Source organism: Equus asinus, chromosome 8, assembly GCF_041296235.1.
Source record: "Equus asinus isolate D_3611 breed Donkey chromosome 8, EquAss-T2T_v2, whole genome shotgun sequence".
NCBI classification, from domain to species: Eukaryota; Metazoa; Chordata; class Mammalia; order Perissodactyla; family Equidae; genus Equus; species Equus asinus.
In genome coordinates, this window is record NC_091797.1 from 14,407,105 (window position 1) to 14,424,188 (window position 17,084).

The 17,084-nt window shown below is 43.2% G+C and overlaps 1 long non-coding RNA gene across 1 annotated transcript; it reads right to left on the reverse strand.

Moving 5' to 3' along the window:
• Positions 1 to 4,859: 4,859 nt before the first annotated feature.
• Positions 4,860 to 17,021, reverse strand: LOC106827036 (uncharacterized). The gene is made up of 4 exons (XR_001397041.3): positions 16,313 to 17,021; positions 15,380 to 15,568; positions 12,394 to 12,503; positions 4,860 to 4,998 (listed from the first exon to the last, which is right to left on the reverse strand). It is a non-coding gene; the product is annotated as an uncharacterized lncRNA (long non-coding RNA).
• Positions 17,022 to 17,084: the final 63 nt, after the last annotated feature.

A 17,084-nucleotide genomic window follows, 5' to 3' on the forward strand; every position in this document is an offset into this window, starting at 1 on the left:
CCTGCCCTTACCCTCAGTTTTCTAAAGGGGAGTATCTTCCCTGCCTCCGCAGCCTTCCTCCTGCCCTCCACCAGTCCCAGCTAAGGACCTAGCTCGCGAGAGTGAGAGGCAAACTGTGGACTGGAATTCTGTAGGGTGGAGGAGGAGCCTCGGCTTCTCCATCTTTGGAAACGTAGCCAGACAATCCCAAACCCAGCTGGGATGTTCCCGTGTTTACCCTCTGCCCTTCCCTTCTCCCAATTCCTCTCCTTCTCTTACACAATTTCCTGGAAGTGAAAAACCTCACCGGTGTGTGTGTGTGTGTGTGTGTGTGTGTGTGTGTGTGTTGGGGGAGGGAGGGCGTGGGGAGGATTTAGGGTGAATGACTATACCATAATAAGAAAGATCTACTAGTTAAAAAAGTGTAGTTACAAAAAGTTCTGGTTAGTTTTTTTAATCTCCTTTTAAGATTTATGGGTCACCTAGGGGGAGGTGGTAGGTAATTTATAAACGCTTTTGAAGGTTAAGGGTGATAATAAGGCAGAGAGGTAGCCTTTATTTTGGTTAAGCCACACTGTTGAGATAGGGCAGGTGTTGAATTATTTGCTGATTTGGGGGTGAGGAGAAAGAGGACTAAGCCTTGTTACTCAGCTGTTTCAGGCTTGAGGTGAGAGAAAGGCTGGTTTCAGGGCCTCAAGAATCCTAAGCAGCTGGAATCAGTGACCAGTGGAGAAGGTGTGGCACCCAGACCTTGGATCAGAAGATTAAAACCTCACCTCAGGCCCACCTTTCACTGGCCCTGCACACTGCCAAAGGATAAATGCCGGCCTGATGGGGGGTGGGGGTCTGCTGAGATTAAGGTAAGCTTTGGGTGAATGCCAAACTTGGAAAAGCCAGCTTGGTGGTCTAGTGGTTAAGATTCCGTGCTCTCAGGGCCACCGGCACGGGTTCATTTCCTGGTCAGGGAACCATGCCACCTGCTGCCTGCTGGTTGTCATACTGTGGCAGCTGCGTGTTGCTGTGATGCTGAAAGCTGTGCCACCAGGATTTCAAATGCCAGCAGGGTCACAGGTGTACAGGTTTCAGCAGAGCTTCCAGACTGAGACGGACTAGGAAGAAGGACCTGACCACACACTTCTGAAAAAATTGGTCATGAAAACCCTGTGAATAGCAGTGGAGCATTGTCTGATATAGTGCAGCAAGGTGAGAGGACGATGCAAAAGGACCAGGCAGGGTTCCACTGTGTTCTACACAGGGTCACTAGGACTTGGAAGGAGTTGGAATCAACTCAAGGGCACTAACAACGATAAACACTTGGAAAAGTTCTGGACTGCGGAGTCCATCACCTAGGACCCCAAGGTCCTGAAATCTCTCCAGGTCTCAACTTCTTTCTCTGTAACATGAGAGAGCCTTACTAAAATCACCTAGTCTGCTTCTGGCTCTAGCAGTGCATCACTTCTAGTGTGAAAATGTTGGCATTGTGCTTGCTCATTATAGACCCAGCAGCACCCTCTGAGGCCTCAGACAAGTTTGAATGATGATCAGAGTTGGTCTCAGTTCCTGGGTGGAGACTCATCAGCTGGGTGGCAGTGGAAAGTAAGCGGGAAGGGGCCCTGCTTCTCCTGTCCCCTGCCATTCTTCTCCTTCTGGAACAACAGAAGGCAGGTGCCTACGCATAGGCCTGTGTCCTGGCTACAGCAAAGCCCTGGGCTGACGGGAGCTGAGCAGTTGAGCAGAGGTTGAGACAGTCAAATGTACAGAAGGAGAGAAGCCTCATAAATGGCTTCACCATCATTTGGTGAGAGGACCTCAGAGGTAACCCTCTTCCTTCCCTGAAGAAGGACATGTCCTTTCTGGGAGTTTGAAAAGATCCACTACAACATCTACCTCCAAGGATGAGTTGGAGATGAGCATTTATGAGGTAAGTGTGTGTGTGTAGCTCCTACTCTCTGTACAATAACTGTAAATGAGATATCAAGGATGCTTTGAGACCCTAAGGCCTAAAATAGGCAGTGTTCATGCTTATAAAGACTAAAAAAATTCACACACAAAGGCTTACCACAAATACCACACACACAGACAACAATGCTCTGGTGTAGGCAAGTGTCACCCTCAGCCCACTCTGTGCTTCCGGGAGTCCAGGGAGGAGAAGAGTTGGGGTGTTGGCTGGTATAAGGAGGCTCACTCCCACCGCCATTATTACTCAGTGCCCAGAGCAGGGGGCTGCAGTTGACTCGGTCGAGACTCATTTCCAGGACTGCTCTACATTTGGACAAGGGCTTGGGGAGCTTGGCTTTCTCTGAGAAGCCTACCAATACCTAAGTTAGGCCATAATCAGAGAGGCCTTCCTGGATCACATCAAGTAGGTCTGATCCCTAGGCTCACCTGATTCTCTTCCTGTTCATTTTCTTTACGGAACTGATCATTTATTTGCAGCTTTATTCAATGACTATCTTCCCCTTTAAATTATAAGGTCCATGAGGGCAAGGATGATGTGAATTCTTTCTATCATGATAAAAAATATCATAAAATTTCCCATCTTAACCATTTTAAGTGTAAAGTTCTGTAGTGTCAAGTATATTTACATTGTTGTGAAACACATCTCCGGAACCTTTATATCTTGGAGAACTGAAACTTTTTACCCATTAAAGAATAACTCCCCTTTATCCCCTCATCCCCAAGCCCTGGGTAACCACGGTTCTACTTTCTGTATCTACGAATTTGACTACTTTAGATACCTCATATAAGTAGAATCATACAGTATTTGTCCTTTGGTGACTGCTTATTTCATTTAGCACAATGTCCTCAAGTTTCATCCATGTTGTAGCACATGACAGGATTTCCTTCCTTTTCAAGGCTGCATAGTATTCCATTGTGGATAGACCACATTCTGTTTATCCAATCACCCATCATGGACATTATGTTGCTTCTACCTCTTGGCTACTGTGAATAATACTGCAATGAAGATGGGTATGCAAATATCTCTTTGATATCCTGCTTTCAATTCTTTTGGATATATACCCAGAAGCGGGATTGCTGCATCATATGGTAGTTCTATTTTTAATTTTTTAAAACTCCCATACAGTTTTCCAAATACAATGTGCATTTTTATCACAATACCATACTGTGTACTTAATATAATGCCTGGGCATAAAGTAGATCTTCAACTGTCTCTTCAGTGTATGAATGACAACAAAAGAGACTTGAGGGTAACGAAAGGACAGACGTGGGCCTTTCCACCATGGCCTCTCTTGGCTAAGGCCTGATTATAATCATTAGAAACCCTGATCCAGAGGCTCGTCTGTCCTTTGCTGCAGGGCTGAGACAGAATGAAACATAAGGAAAAAACCCCAAACACTAGCTGCCTTCATCTCAAGATCTTTTATTAAAATCCTAAGTTCCCTTGCCTTTTGTTCATTTTGTCATCTACCCCTTTCCTCCACTTAATTTTCAAATTTCTCCTAAAAGAAAGAGGAGAAAAGAGAAGCAAGAATCCAAATCTCAGTGGAGAAATCTCCCCAAGTCCTGGAGTAGCTGGGTGTGGCAGAGGCTGTGGTCTACAGGTTTCATTCCTGGCTCAAGTGGTCCAGGGATGACCTTAGGAGGGCTGCCCCCTCATGGGCATCATCTGCAATGTCCTGAAGAATGACCACCACCTCCTGGGGCTGGGCCTAACTGTCTCTGGCTACCTGCACCAGGGCTGCCAGGTGGGCATTGTGCTGGTGTAGGTGATGCTGCAGCCGGGCAGCTAATTCCCGGGCTGATTGGCTGAGCAGGCACCTGTTCTCTGCCATCTCAGCTGCAATCATGGCAGCAACAATCTGGTGGCACCTGAGGGTCCAGGCTCTGAGCTGGAGCTGGTGCACTTGCCCCACCTGTGCTCCAGGGGGACACCGTAGACACCCCGAGAGCCTTTGAGGCTGGTGATAGAGTTTCTCACTCTGAGGATGGTTTCTGTCTGGAGACTTTGCCCTTCCCTAGACTTCTGTTGGAGAAAAAAGAACTTCTAGCTGCTCTCCTCATCCTATTCTTTCCAGGTCCTGGTTTTAACACTGAAAAAAATTACCATGATGACCAGTTATCAACTACATTCAAGGCAAGGGCTAGTTCTTAGCCAGTGGAAGGATCCCTGGGCTTGGGTTCTAGTGTCAGCCTTAGCATTAACTGGCAGTGTCTGCTGACTCTAACACCTGCAGTGAAACCATGCTTTCCTAAATTTTCAGGAGCTCCATCTCCTTTGAGGGGATCTCGACTTTGGTTGTATCACTTATGGCTTCCTTCTCCACCCAGTCCCATGGCATCAGGGCTTTGGTAGAACACATTTGCCCAACTATGCGCCCCAGTCCCTTGGACATCCTGGCTAATCTCCATCTCAGTTGTCTTGCTGGTTTGGGTACCAGTTGGGTTTTCAGGACTGAGGTCACTGGACAGCTCTAATGCTTCCACTTCCAGCTTAAACTGATACTCTGTCTCTATCTCCATCTCTGGTTCTGGTGCCTCCTGCTGCTCCTGCTGCTGGGGAGAGTATTCTTCTGCTCATCCATCTTTCTCCTCATTACTTTTGTCCTTCCCTGGATCAGCTGGTGGTGGTGGTCGTGATCTCATGGCCAGGTCTGCTCCCTGAGATTGCCTGGGCTGCTGCTGCCAGTCATCTGCAGCACCTGACCCATCACTCTGTAGAAGGGGCAGCCCTGGGGCTGCACCCGAGAGTGCAGGATGGCCATGTGGGTCTTCCTATAGGCCACCTTGAGGGCCTTGAACTTGGTACAGCACTAGTATGCATGCTGGACATATCCTTGCTCCTGAAGGTGTGTGGCCACATCTTCATGGACTGAAGTGTTGCAGTGAATTTTCTTCAGGCACCTCTTGGTGGCAGGCTCCTCCATGTTGATGAGCAGGTGCTGGATCTCTGCTGGAGCCCAGTGGATCCCAGATGGATCTTGCTGTGGTGCCTGTGGTGCTGACTCCTGGCCTGGGAGTGTCAGGGCTGAGGCCATCAGTGGATGTCCTGGACTGGTCCTGTCAAAGAGAAACAGCACTGGACACTTGTTAAAGGTGGCAAGACAGATTTTACTCAGACTACTGCAGCAGGGAAGAGGGACTCCAAAAGAAACTGAGCTCAGGGGCTGGTCCGGTGGCGCAGCAGTTAAGTGCACACGTTCTGCTTCGGAGGCCTGGGGTTTGCTGGTTCAGACCCTGGGTGCGGACATAGCACCGCTTGGCACACCATGCTGTGGTAGGCGTCCCACGTATAAAGTAGAGGAAGATGGGCATGGATGTTAGCTCAGGGCCAGTCTTCCTCAGCAAAAAGAGGAGGATTGGCAGCAGTTAGCTCAGGGCTAATCTTCCTCAAAAAAAAAAAAAAAGAAAGAAAGAAAGAAAGAAACTGAGCTCAACGCCAACTAAGACTGAATGACTGAGGATTTTTAAGGTGCTAAAGGGACTTAGCCCCTTAGAAGTAACTAAAAGGGACTACAGGGGGATGAAAAGGAACAAGATGGCACTGGGAAGACTCTGGGGAACGAAAAAGGGGGCTATGGGAACATGGAAAATTATAGAAAGGGGGGGGGTGAGTGGAAACTTACCAGAAAGGCTTTGGCAATGTGGTTTGGGACCAAGTACATTTTGCAGTTTGGCAGAGCTGTGTTTTCTTGGGCAAAGACTCAGCACAGGGGCTGGGGTCACCTTTAGGGACACAGCCTAATGCAGGCAGAAGCCAGGCTAAAATTTGGTCAAGTCTCTTGGCACAGTGTTCAGGCAAGTCCTTTGTGCCGCATGGGAGTTCACAGTTCCCGGCTCCTTCCTGGTGCACAGCGTCCCTGTTGGAGCAGTCTGGATGCTGTGAAGCAGTAAGCCTGGGATTCCTCTTCTTTCTTTGCAGTCCTTAGTGGGTGATGGGAGGGTCAGGGTGGACCACAGCTAGGGCAGCTTAATGGGAAAGGCCCTGCACTCGGTTGCAGCCTTTACTGCAGAATGGCTGGAACAGCAATAGTTGAGGGAGAATGTTATCGAGGAAGGACTCCCAGAGAAGCCCCCAGTGCCGCAGAATTTACTGTGCCTGCTGCTTTTTGTGCTTCTTTAGCTGCTGGAGATTGTCAGGGATGTGCCTGGTACAACAGATGATGCTGTGGAGGTTCCAAGATAGTAGACCTTGTTAATGTCCCAGGCCCTTGGGTTCTGCCCTGCTTTGCTCAAGTTAGAGCCTACGGCAGCGAGGGACAGAACCAGAGTTGTGGGTTCATCCACCCGGAGACCCAAGACCTGCCCAGGACCCACCAAGACTGGCTGTCAGGTGAGGAATTTCCTTGGCCAGCCATAGCCACCCCAATCTGTTGACAGGGAGAGGTAAGTATGCACCTGTTGTCTTGTCCCCTCTTGAAGCAGGGCAGGCTTCTGCTCAGTAAGCCACAGATGGCTCTGCCCACACGTACCTGTACCTTCATGTTTACTTGCCTCCACTTCAGCGTGAACAGCTCCTGAACAGCTCACTGCTGAAATGCCAGTGGGTACTAGCACGCGGGCTGGCCAATGAGCAAGCAGCCTCAAGGCAGGGCCGGTCATTCCCCAACAGACCATTTACACAGACATCTTTGTTGGGAAATCCCTTCAATGGCAACTGAACAGAACAGACCGGTTCCCACAGTACTGTTGACAGAAATATCTTGCGGGGCCAGACTGCTGTCTAGGTTAAGATGGTACCACCCACAACCGTAAGCACCAGCTGACTTCTCTTGAAAAGAGAGGACTGTTATCATGAAGCCCAGGGCTGGCTTTGGAAGGCCAGGGCTAGGTGTGAGAAGGTCGTTGGGGGCCCCACACTTCAGCCTGGGACAGGGGAGGAAGGACATGACCACCAGGTGTCAGGAACAGCCATATCCCTCTCCTCTACCCTCTTGACCATGGCTCCCTACCACGGCTCCCATGAAGTAAAAGTCAGGTTCAGGATTCTGCGGCACTCCTGGGCATCCCCCAGGAAGTCCCCATTTCTAGACACTGTCCCAAGTCTCTCTCCCTTGTCTTTCTGTCAAAACACTCTGTGGGTCACCTAGAAGCTCTTCTGAGCATCCCAGCTCAGAGCTGGAGATAGAAAAGACTTAAAGGTTTCAAATTTTGAGGGCCTGAAAAAGGACCCAAGAAGGCAGTAATGCAAATGGGAAAGGCTGGGCAGGCTTACACAAGAGGTCAGGAAATCATTTAAGATCTGAATGGGTGTATTCAATGTTAACTCAACAGCCATTCATTATGGCCTACTCTATCAGGCATTGTGCTAAGCACTCGGGGTAAGAAGTGGCATAAGACATGGTCCAGTGGGGAAAACAGATATGTAAACAGTAATTGGAATACAATAAAAGGGGCATTGATAGAAAAACGTCAAAGCAATGACATGAGGTGATTCCATCCCATTTTCTTCTACAGGGATCTAATGTAAGCAAAGTCAATTGGTAGCCCTCTACCGTAACTCTTCCTCCTTCTCTCCCTTTCCTCCCTACTCTTTTCCTTTTCTTCTCCCTCTTCTTTCTTCCCTTCCTCACAGCCATCCAGTGGCATCCAAGAGCGCTCACTCGTCCCACTAATAGAACACAGGGTTCTAAATGAGTAGCTGACCCCTAACCAAGGGGAACAGAACTTCCCAATGGAATTGGGCTGTCCAGCTCCTTAGTCCTCTGCTGTGAGGAAGACTCATATGTTAGATGATCATTTTGCGGACAAAAGTTTCCTAAGTGACAAGAAATCAAGTTCAAATCCTCAGATCTAAACCAGTCAGAGAGAAATAGTCCAACACAGAGAAAAGAGGAAAGTATCTGGATGGATGGTTTGGCCTAATGTGTTTCTTTTATATTTGAATTTTTATTTATGAAAGATAATAGTTTGAAACTACGATCAATTTCAGACAATATAGTTTGAAGTCCAAGTACTCACCACCCAGATTTTATATGTTAACATTTTGTTATATTTGCTTCAAATCTTTTCTTAAAAATATTTAAATTCAACTAAAGATCTACTCCCCTTCTTTTGCTCCTCCCCCAGAAGAAATCACTATCCTGAAGTCGGGTTGTGTCATTCATTCTCAGGCATATTGTTATAGTTGATACATTTATGTGTTAATAAAAATAAATAGTAATAGTTTATATGTTTGAAAGTTTACATAAAAGGTTTCATACTGTACATATCTTTTGCTACCTGATTTTTTCACTCAGTATTATCTTGAAATGTGAGGCTCCATTCTACATCTGTAATCCATTTTAAGAATAAACCAGTTTATTTCTTATTTATTTCTATCATATTTCTTAAGCTTTCTATTTACCATGCTTTTCTCTGATTTCTTTTTCTCACCTCTTTTCCAGTCTTCTGTGTATTCAGAGTGTTTTCTTTATTCCTCTTTTCCCTCTTCTACTTTGGAAATGATACATTATATTTCAATTTTTCTAGTCTTTATCCTTAATTTTTAACATGAATAACTGCCTTCAAAATGTCCATTCTCCTTCCAAATAAAGATCTTAGAATATTTAACTTTGATCTGCTCTAGCCATTTGCCATGTTATTGTCTAATGCTGTGCTGTTTAATAAGGTAGCCACTAGCCACATGTGGCTAATGGCTACCATATTGGACAGAGCAGATATAGAACATTTCCATCACTGTTGAAAGTACTATTAGATAATGCTAGTTATTTCCATCTAGTTTTTACCCCCTCTAAATTAGTCATTATTGTTAGTATTGATATTTTCTAGATTTAGCATTGTGTTTATCAATTTCTTTGCTCACCATTGTTTTTTCCTTACTTCTGTATTCAATATCCTTCTTCCTGAAACGTATCCTTCAAGAGTCTGCTATGGACTGAATTGTGTCCCCCCCCCCAAATTCACATGTAGAGGCCCTAATCCCTAAATGTGACTGTATTTGGAGAAAGGGTCTTTAGGAAGTAATTAAGTTAAATGAGGTCATAAGGTGGGACCCTAATCCAGTAGGACTGGTGGCCTTATTAGAAGAGGAAGAGAGCTCTCTCCAAAAACTGAACCCTGCAGGACCTTGATCTGAGACTTCCAGCTTCCAGGACTGTGAGAGAGAAATTTCTGTTGCTTAAGCCCCCAGCCTGTGGTATTTTGTTATGGCAGCCCTAACAATAAATACAGAGTCCGTTCAACAGAGATCTGGAGTGTTATTCTGAAAGTCTTTATTTTGCCCTAAATCTTTAATAGTTTAGCAAGGTATAGAATTCTAGGTTGTCAGTTATTTTCTTTGGGCCTTTGAAAATATTGTTCATTGTTTTATGCCCTTTGTTGTTGCAGTTGAGAAATGTGCTGTCAGTCTAAAATTTTGTTCCTCTTTTCTTTTGGATTGCTTTCAATATTTTTCCCATATTCTTGGTGCTTTGAGTTTCATGACAGTGCATCTAAGTGAAGGTTTAATTTTATATTCCTTGCTTAGGATTCATTGTGATTCTTTAATCTGAGGATTCTTGTCTTTGATCAATTCTGGAAAATTCTTGGCTACTATTTCTTTTATTTCCTTTATTTTTCTCCATCTGGAATTCCCATTAGATATATTTGAAACTTTTCATTCTACTGTTCATGTCTCTTAACTTCTGTTTGTGTTTTTCATTTTCCCCACTCTGCTGCATTATGGCAATTTCCTCAGCTCCATTTCTAGTTCTTTTTTAAAAGGTGTCTATTTTGCTTTTAACGAGCCCATCAACTTATTATTTCAGTAACAGTATTTTTCAATTCTAAAAGTTTGATTTGCTCAAATCTACCTTTCTTTCAGGGTCTAGTGGTGTCCTGAGTATTTCTTTATGTTTTTTTTTTTTTTCTTTTAAACAACCTCATTATTTTAAACATATTGATTTTAGGATCTAACTGAATTTCTCTGGTCTTGAGTCTTGGTCTTGAGTTGTCTAGATTATGAAATGGAGCTTTAGACTAAATGGCCTCTTAGGTGACTTCCAGCTTGGAAATTCTAGTATGCACCCTGATATTCATTTACTTTTTAATAAACACTGTGGGCATACTTTGCATTTCCAATTAATGAAGGTGGCATTGGAGCATGGCAGTGAATAAAGAATGATTATTTTAAAAGCCACCTTCCCCAGACCTCCAGGGCTCTGAGCCAACACCTTCCGTTTTCTCACATCCCCTTCCTGTATTAGCAGAGAGAAGCAGGTGGCTAATGGGGAACACAGGCCAGGAAAAATATCCATCTGGGTTTGGTTTCAGATCAGAGATATTTTTTGGAGGCTCATCAAAGAATCCAGTGAAAGGCTGGGGAGATGAGGTAAACACTGAACTGCCCTGCTTCTCAGAGATTTTTGTTTGATCTTTGTAGCACTTAAAATATAAAATTAGAGTGTTCACAATTTTCTACACTCTATAAAACCAACAGAATCTTGGAGGGCTGGAAGAAGGGTATGAAAGCTGGTATTTCTTTTTATCTAAAAATTCCCACAGGTGAGCTAGTAGAATGTAGGAAGGTGCTGGAAGTGAACTGTGGGTGTGAGCTGGGGTGAGGAACAGAGGAGGTGATCTTTGCATATTTCTAAAAACGGCAAGGGAGTGATCAATGCAACCATTTCTGCAGCTTGTATCCCAAGGTGCCTCACAAGCATCTTTCAAATTCTGCTCCTATGTTGTCAAAAGTTCAGCGAGTACAGGAGGCAAGGAGATTCAGTCTTCCCAAACCCTGGCTTCTGGTCTATCAAACTGATTGTGAATGCTGTGGACAAGGAACTGTAGCTTCTCAGTCAAATGGCATGGAGCCAATGAAAATCAAAAAAATCAATATTCAGTTTACTTCAACAAGCACTGGCTCTTCCGCCCTCACCCCCTGGTACCCCCGCCCTCCCCACCCCCGCCCGCTGACCAGATGCAGCCATGGTGCTTTTATGATTTATTTTCTTTGCTTAGATTCTTAGAATAGACTTGATTGAGGCAGAATTTCTATGCACTTTGCTTTATTGAGGTATAGTGTATATATACTTTGTTTTAAAATTCAACAAAATGTAATTTTCCTTCCTTTTCCATACTGTCCTAGACAAAGTTTTGGAACTAAATGCCAAAGTTGTATTCCTCTCCTGACTACTGGTGTTTGGGGAGACTTAGTTATGTCTTAAATTTCTTTTTCTCTGTGTCTTAACTGCAAAATTGTTCATCCTAAATTACGATCTAAAAAGAGAGCATTAACATCTACGTGCATTTTGTAAGCCCTCGGGGCACTGTGTGTGAGGCCCATGTGGTTATACTACATCTATGTAATTTTTATCCGGCTCTCTCCCTCATTCCTACTTCCACCCAAATAGCTTTTCCATCTGTCTGTATCTGTATTTCTTCTGAAATGTCTCACTCCCATCCTTTGCGTCTCTCCCTTCTTTGAACCCCCTTTCCAGGCCTCATTTCTTTTTATCTGATTTAAAGAATCCATTCTACACATCCTCTGGCCAGATTAATCTTCCTGAAGCACAACTTTGACACTGTCTCTCCTTTGCTCAAAGCCATCAATGGCTCCCTTTTGCCCGGTAAATCAAGCACAGTCTTCTGACTCTGCTGGTCAGTGTCCTTACAGTCAGGCCCAATGTACTCACTGCTTCCAGTCCCACCCTGCACCCACCTTTCCCACTGACCCTGCATTCCAGCCACGTTAGTCTCTCCCAAGGACTTGGTCACTGCTGCCTTGACATTTTGCTTGGAATGTCATTGCTGCCAGATCTCCCCTAGAGGAAATACGGCCCACCTTTTGATCCTCCAATCAAATACTACCCCCTTTCTTTAGCTTTCCCTCCTCACTCCTGTGCAAATTTATATCTGCCATTTTTAATGCATATGGCTCTTTGTACCATGCCTAGAACACATGTTACCTTTTCTCATGGTTATTTGTGTTTGTACCTTATTTTCCATACTAGATTGTAAACTTTTGATCTTTGTATCCCCCTAAATACCTTGCATATAATATAATAAATTACAAGGCAGGATTATTTTAGTGTGAGTAAGTATCAGCATCTCAAAGCCCTGTTGGCTGATCAAGACAGGCATTTTAAATATTTTGAAACTTCAAAATGATGATGTACAGTTTACTTGAAGGATAATATTGAAGAGAAACCGATTATAAATAATATCTAATTTACTGTCTCATACGTAGCTCACACATAATTGATTAAATGAATGAATAAGCAAATGTTACCAGACACAGATGCTACCCCATCTGTAAACTAGCAGAAGGCATTCATCATGTCCAGAGAAATGTCCCTCTATACTTCAAATGGTAAAATGAGTAAGGAAAACTGCTATGCACTAAGGTAAAAATATAATACACTGTCTTTTCAAATCAATTATTCTAAAATATAAAATATCTGTTCACTTAATATTTAAGTAACCTCTACTGAGTCTTATGGGTCAGATTCTGCATTTGGATATTAACATACTCACTTGTTCTTAAATGCTATTCCTTATGGGTTTATATGGCTATAGACCATGTGGCTGCCTCTGTCCCTTACTGGTGTGGGATTCTGGGATCTTTTAAGCTTTAGTCTTCTCACCTGTAAAATAAGATTAAAAATAACCACATCACAAGGTACTATAAAGATTACATGAGATTATATGGCAAAGTGCTTAGCATCGTGTCTGGCATATAGTACATGTTCAATCAATGGTTGCTATGATTTCACGTTAAATCATAAACTATTGCAAGAGATAGATTTTTATACTCTAAGGCTGCACTGTCTAACATGGTAGCCACGAGGCACATGCAGTGATTGTGCGCTTGAAACGTGGCCAGTCTGAATCGAGATGTGGGCTAGTGTAAAAAAACATTCTAGATTTTTAAGACAGTACAAAAAAAGGTAAAATATCCATTAATATTTTTTTAAAATATTGCTTACATGTTGAAATGATATTTTGGATATATTGGGTTAAATAAAATATTAAATTAATTTCACCTTTTTCTTTTTACTTTTTAAAATGTAGGTACGAGAACACTTTAAATTATATATGTCTTGTATTATATTTCTATGGGGCAGTGCTGATCTAGAGTCTCTGGTCAAGGACAGACTTAGGTATACAGATGCTTAACTAATATTTGATTGGTTGATGGATAAGGCTACATCTCTTCATCATTTCATTACATTGGCACAATTTAAAGAGTTAAGGGGCTATGTTTTTTAAAATGCACACTTAAATCTAGACAGATTTACAGAGTGGAGTTATTATTAGAGAATCTCATATACCACATTCATATTTACTCAGTAAGTTTTTGGTAATTTCCTCCTGCAAATCTGTGGTTCTAAGTACAGAAGCAAAGCTCTTCAAACAGCCTCCGTGAAATTTGTGCAGCTAAGAATGGGGATGACTTTTCAGTGACTAAGAAACGCGACTGCTGAAATTAACCTTGGCAAATGACAATGAATCAGAAATTGTTGGCAGGCCCAACGGTGTTGTCAAATTTAACAGGCAAAACAGGATCATCCATGCTTTCTGGCTTCTGGATTTTCCTGCTCTTTGTAGCATTTCTAACCCAAAGGATGCCAGGAAGCAAAAGATGGGGGCAGAGGCTATGGGACTCTCTTGTCTTCACAAGGCACACTGGCTAACTCCGGGGACCATTTGGTTTCCATAATGTTCCTTAAACATGGAGCAAACACCTCTGATGGCTTGCAACACTAGTCAAATTGGAGCCAAACAATATCCTGCCTATGAATGTATTACTCCTTTAGCCAATTGGATTTGCAGCACACAGGTCTCACTCAAATAAGTGTCTGGATTGGTTCTATTGGAAGCTTTTGGTGGGAGTGGAGAGGGGGCTTGAATTTGGTTGTCTGAATTGTTCCAGAATGCACCAAGGTGCTTCCTCCCCTTTCTCTCCAGCATCTCTTGACCCCTCTCCAACCACTAATACCACCACCACTGGAACATTTACTTAGTGCTTACTACATGCCAGGCACTTTTCTCAATATTTTACATCCATTATGACCTCACTGAATACTCAAGCCATTCTTTGAATTAGACACTACTTCTATCCTAATTATAAAGGTGAGGAAACTGAAGTAGAGGCTGGTTAAGAAAGTTGTTCACAGTCACACAATGGGCAAGTAGAGCCGCCAGAAAGAGAAAAGAGGTCGGCTTGTCTTGGTGCTCGTGACCCTGAACTACAGCATCAGGAGAAGATTCTGACTAGTCCATAGCACAGAATAGAACAGACCTGCTTGGCCAGGGCAAGCCTGGGCCTGCAGGTTATTCCTTAAGCTGCTCTGGCACCTAGAGCTGTATGGAGTTTTTGACACCCAAGCTTTTGTGGCCTTTGAGGGAATGTCAAAGGACCATAACGGATTATGATACTTTCCTGAGTGTCTAAAGCTAGTTATTAATCACAGGGTATTGTTTGAAATTTTTGCAACATATAATATTGTTCATTGATTTGAACAAGGATATTTATATCATTTAGTAAGCATAAGGAATATTTATTAAATATTTTTTCATTGAACTGTGCTGCCTTTGGGTACTGCTTGGTTCCTGAGGACACAGAAAAGGGGAAGCATCACAGACTTTGCAGTCTCTGTTTTCCACTGTCTTCCTGCATACTTGTGCTCTCCAGGGAGCCCCTTAGTGTTTATTTAGCCTTGGAGATTGGCTTAGGTCCATCGAGGGCTAGGGTGGTGAGAAAATGGATTCAGAGGGGAAGCAAGAATGTGAGCACAAATGTAAACCATAGGTACACGAGTTCACCAGGTTACCTGTGCTGCTTCATTGTGAGTAAGAAGCAGAGGAGAGCCATTGGCTAAGCTTGGCTGGACTCTGTAATGAGATAGTACAAATGTCCCTAACTTTCTTTCTTATTTTTTAAAGATTGGTACCTGAGCTAACATTTATTGCCAATCTTCTTTTTTTTTCTTCCCCTTCTTCTTTTCCCCAAAGCCCCCCAGTACATGGTGGTATATTCTAGTTGTAGGTCCTTCTGGTGTGCTATGTGGATCACCACTGCAGCACGGCCTGACAAGCGGTGCCATGTCCATGTCCAGGATCCGAACCACAGAAATCTGGGCCTCGAAGTGGAGCATGCGAACCTAACCATTTGGCCACATGGCCTGGCACCACCCCCCCCCCGCCCCGGCTAATTTTCTTATAGCAACAATCTGATGGATTATTCTCTTTGCAGTTTGGAGGAGCAGGAGATACCAAAGGAAACATCCTTTCTCTCCTCAAAGATCTCATGCCCTAATGAAAGAAGGGAGAAACGCCAATTAAATATCCGCATGTCCTTTATGGCGGAAGACGATGACATTAAGGCAAATGAAGTCTTTATTGAGGAACACAGCATAATTAATTCTGAATGGAATTGTCTTTACACAGTTTAAAAATTTCCCATAGGCTCAGGAATGTCACAGTGGGATAGGTTATTACAGGTTTTCCAATTCCTCACCTTTTATATGAGGAAACTGAAGCCCAGAGAAAAGTGTGTTAGCGTCAAAGATTTGGTTTCCATACTCCCACTCCTTTGGCTTTTCCATTGCAAATGACGAGTTTTCTTTGCTTGTTTGAACTAAGCTTCTTGGTTATTTTACTGTTAATTTCAAGTTGTTTCCAGAGCAGAGAATATTGTCGGTCTTGCCTTCAATATATTCATAAAATGATAGTTACAATCAAGTGATAAAGGTGCACTTAATAAGTAAATGTTCTCTTATAATTGCAAACAGGGTCCTCATTCTAGAATTTTTCTTTTTTTTATCTGCCCACTAGGATGACACAAAACATAGTAACTGTAAACTGTATAATAACTAAAAAAATATATACACATACAAATAGATGGCATATATATTTTGTTTAGGCATATTATTCTTAGAATACTTACCAAGGCACAGTGAGTCCTGGAGACCTTCGAATATAAACTAATAATTAGTTGGCCGAAATTTCTGATGTAGAATTACCAGGTGTCTACTATCCGGCAATCTGGTATTTTAGCTTCCTGTTCAGTAAAATTAAAAACACATGCTGGGGCAACGAGACTGTTCTTTACTGTGCACTGTGTGGTTACATGGGTGTATACATAAACATTCATTGAGCTGCACACTTAAGATTTGTGCATTTTACTGTATATAAATCATACCTCAAAAAAACCCTAAAAAATATAAACAAACCACAAAAGATAAACACAAGCAACAAAAAAAACCTTGGACATGCAACTGCTCTTTTAATTATTTATAATTTCAGATTTGCTATATCTTAATTACTCATTGATACTTAAAAGTGGCTCTAAACATTTTTTTTGTTTCTCTTTGTGTTTATCTTTCAATCAACTAAATTTTTAAAAAAGATTCTGTGATCTTCCTCTAAGTCGAGAAAGCCTTTAACTTACCCGTCTGCAAGTCAGATGGTGCAATACTTTTGTCCAAAACTTTGTACAACACAGGAATCCATCTCTAGGGGGCGGGGTACATGCCGAAAATTTTCCTTTCACTTCACTCTCCTCCGTAGCCTGATATTTTTATAGGGTACTTCGGGGGACGGTATTCAGAGAGCAAATAGGTCACTGAACTAAATAACCTTTCCCAAAGATGCTACGATTCTATTTTCCACCCTACAGATTCTCAAAATTCATTTTTCTCCCCTGGATGCCACTTGAAGACAGTTGCTTGAGAAACCTATCTAGCACACCTGATCTGAATATGTATATATATATTTTTTGAGGAAGATTAGCCCTGAGCTAACTGCTGCCAATCCTCCTCTTTTTGCTGAGGAAGACTGGCCCTGAGCTAACATCCGTGCCCATCTTCTTCTACTGTATATATGGGACGCCTACCACAGCATGGCTTGCCAAGTGGTGCAATGTCCGCACGGGGGATCCAGACCAGCGTACCCCGGGCTGCAGAGAAGCACAATGTGCGAACTTAACCGCTGCGCCACCAGGCCGGCCCTGAATATATTTTAAAATCGATTTGCTTCTACGTTTTCCTATCTCTGCATTATGAACCCCCATTCTCCGACGTTTAGTCTGTTTTCAATAAAACCATTTGCCCTGCAGCAGGTCAGGGTACCCCAAACCAAGACTACGACTCCCAGAATGCATCCCTTCCCGGTCTGACCCGCCTTGGGCTGCCCAATGATCAGGCTCCACTCGCCTCTGCTTG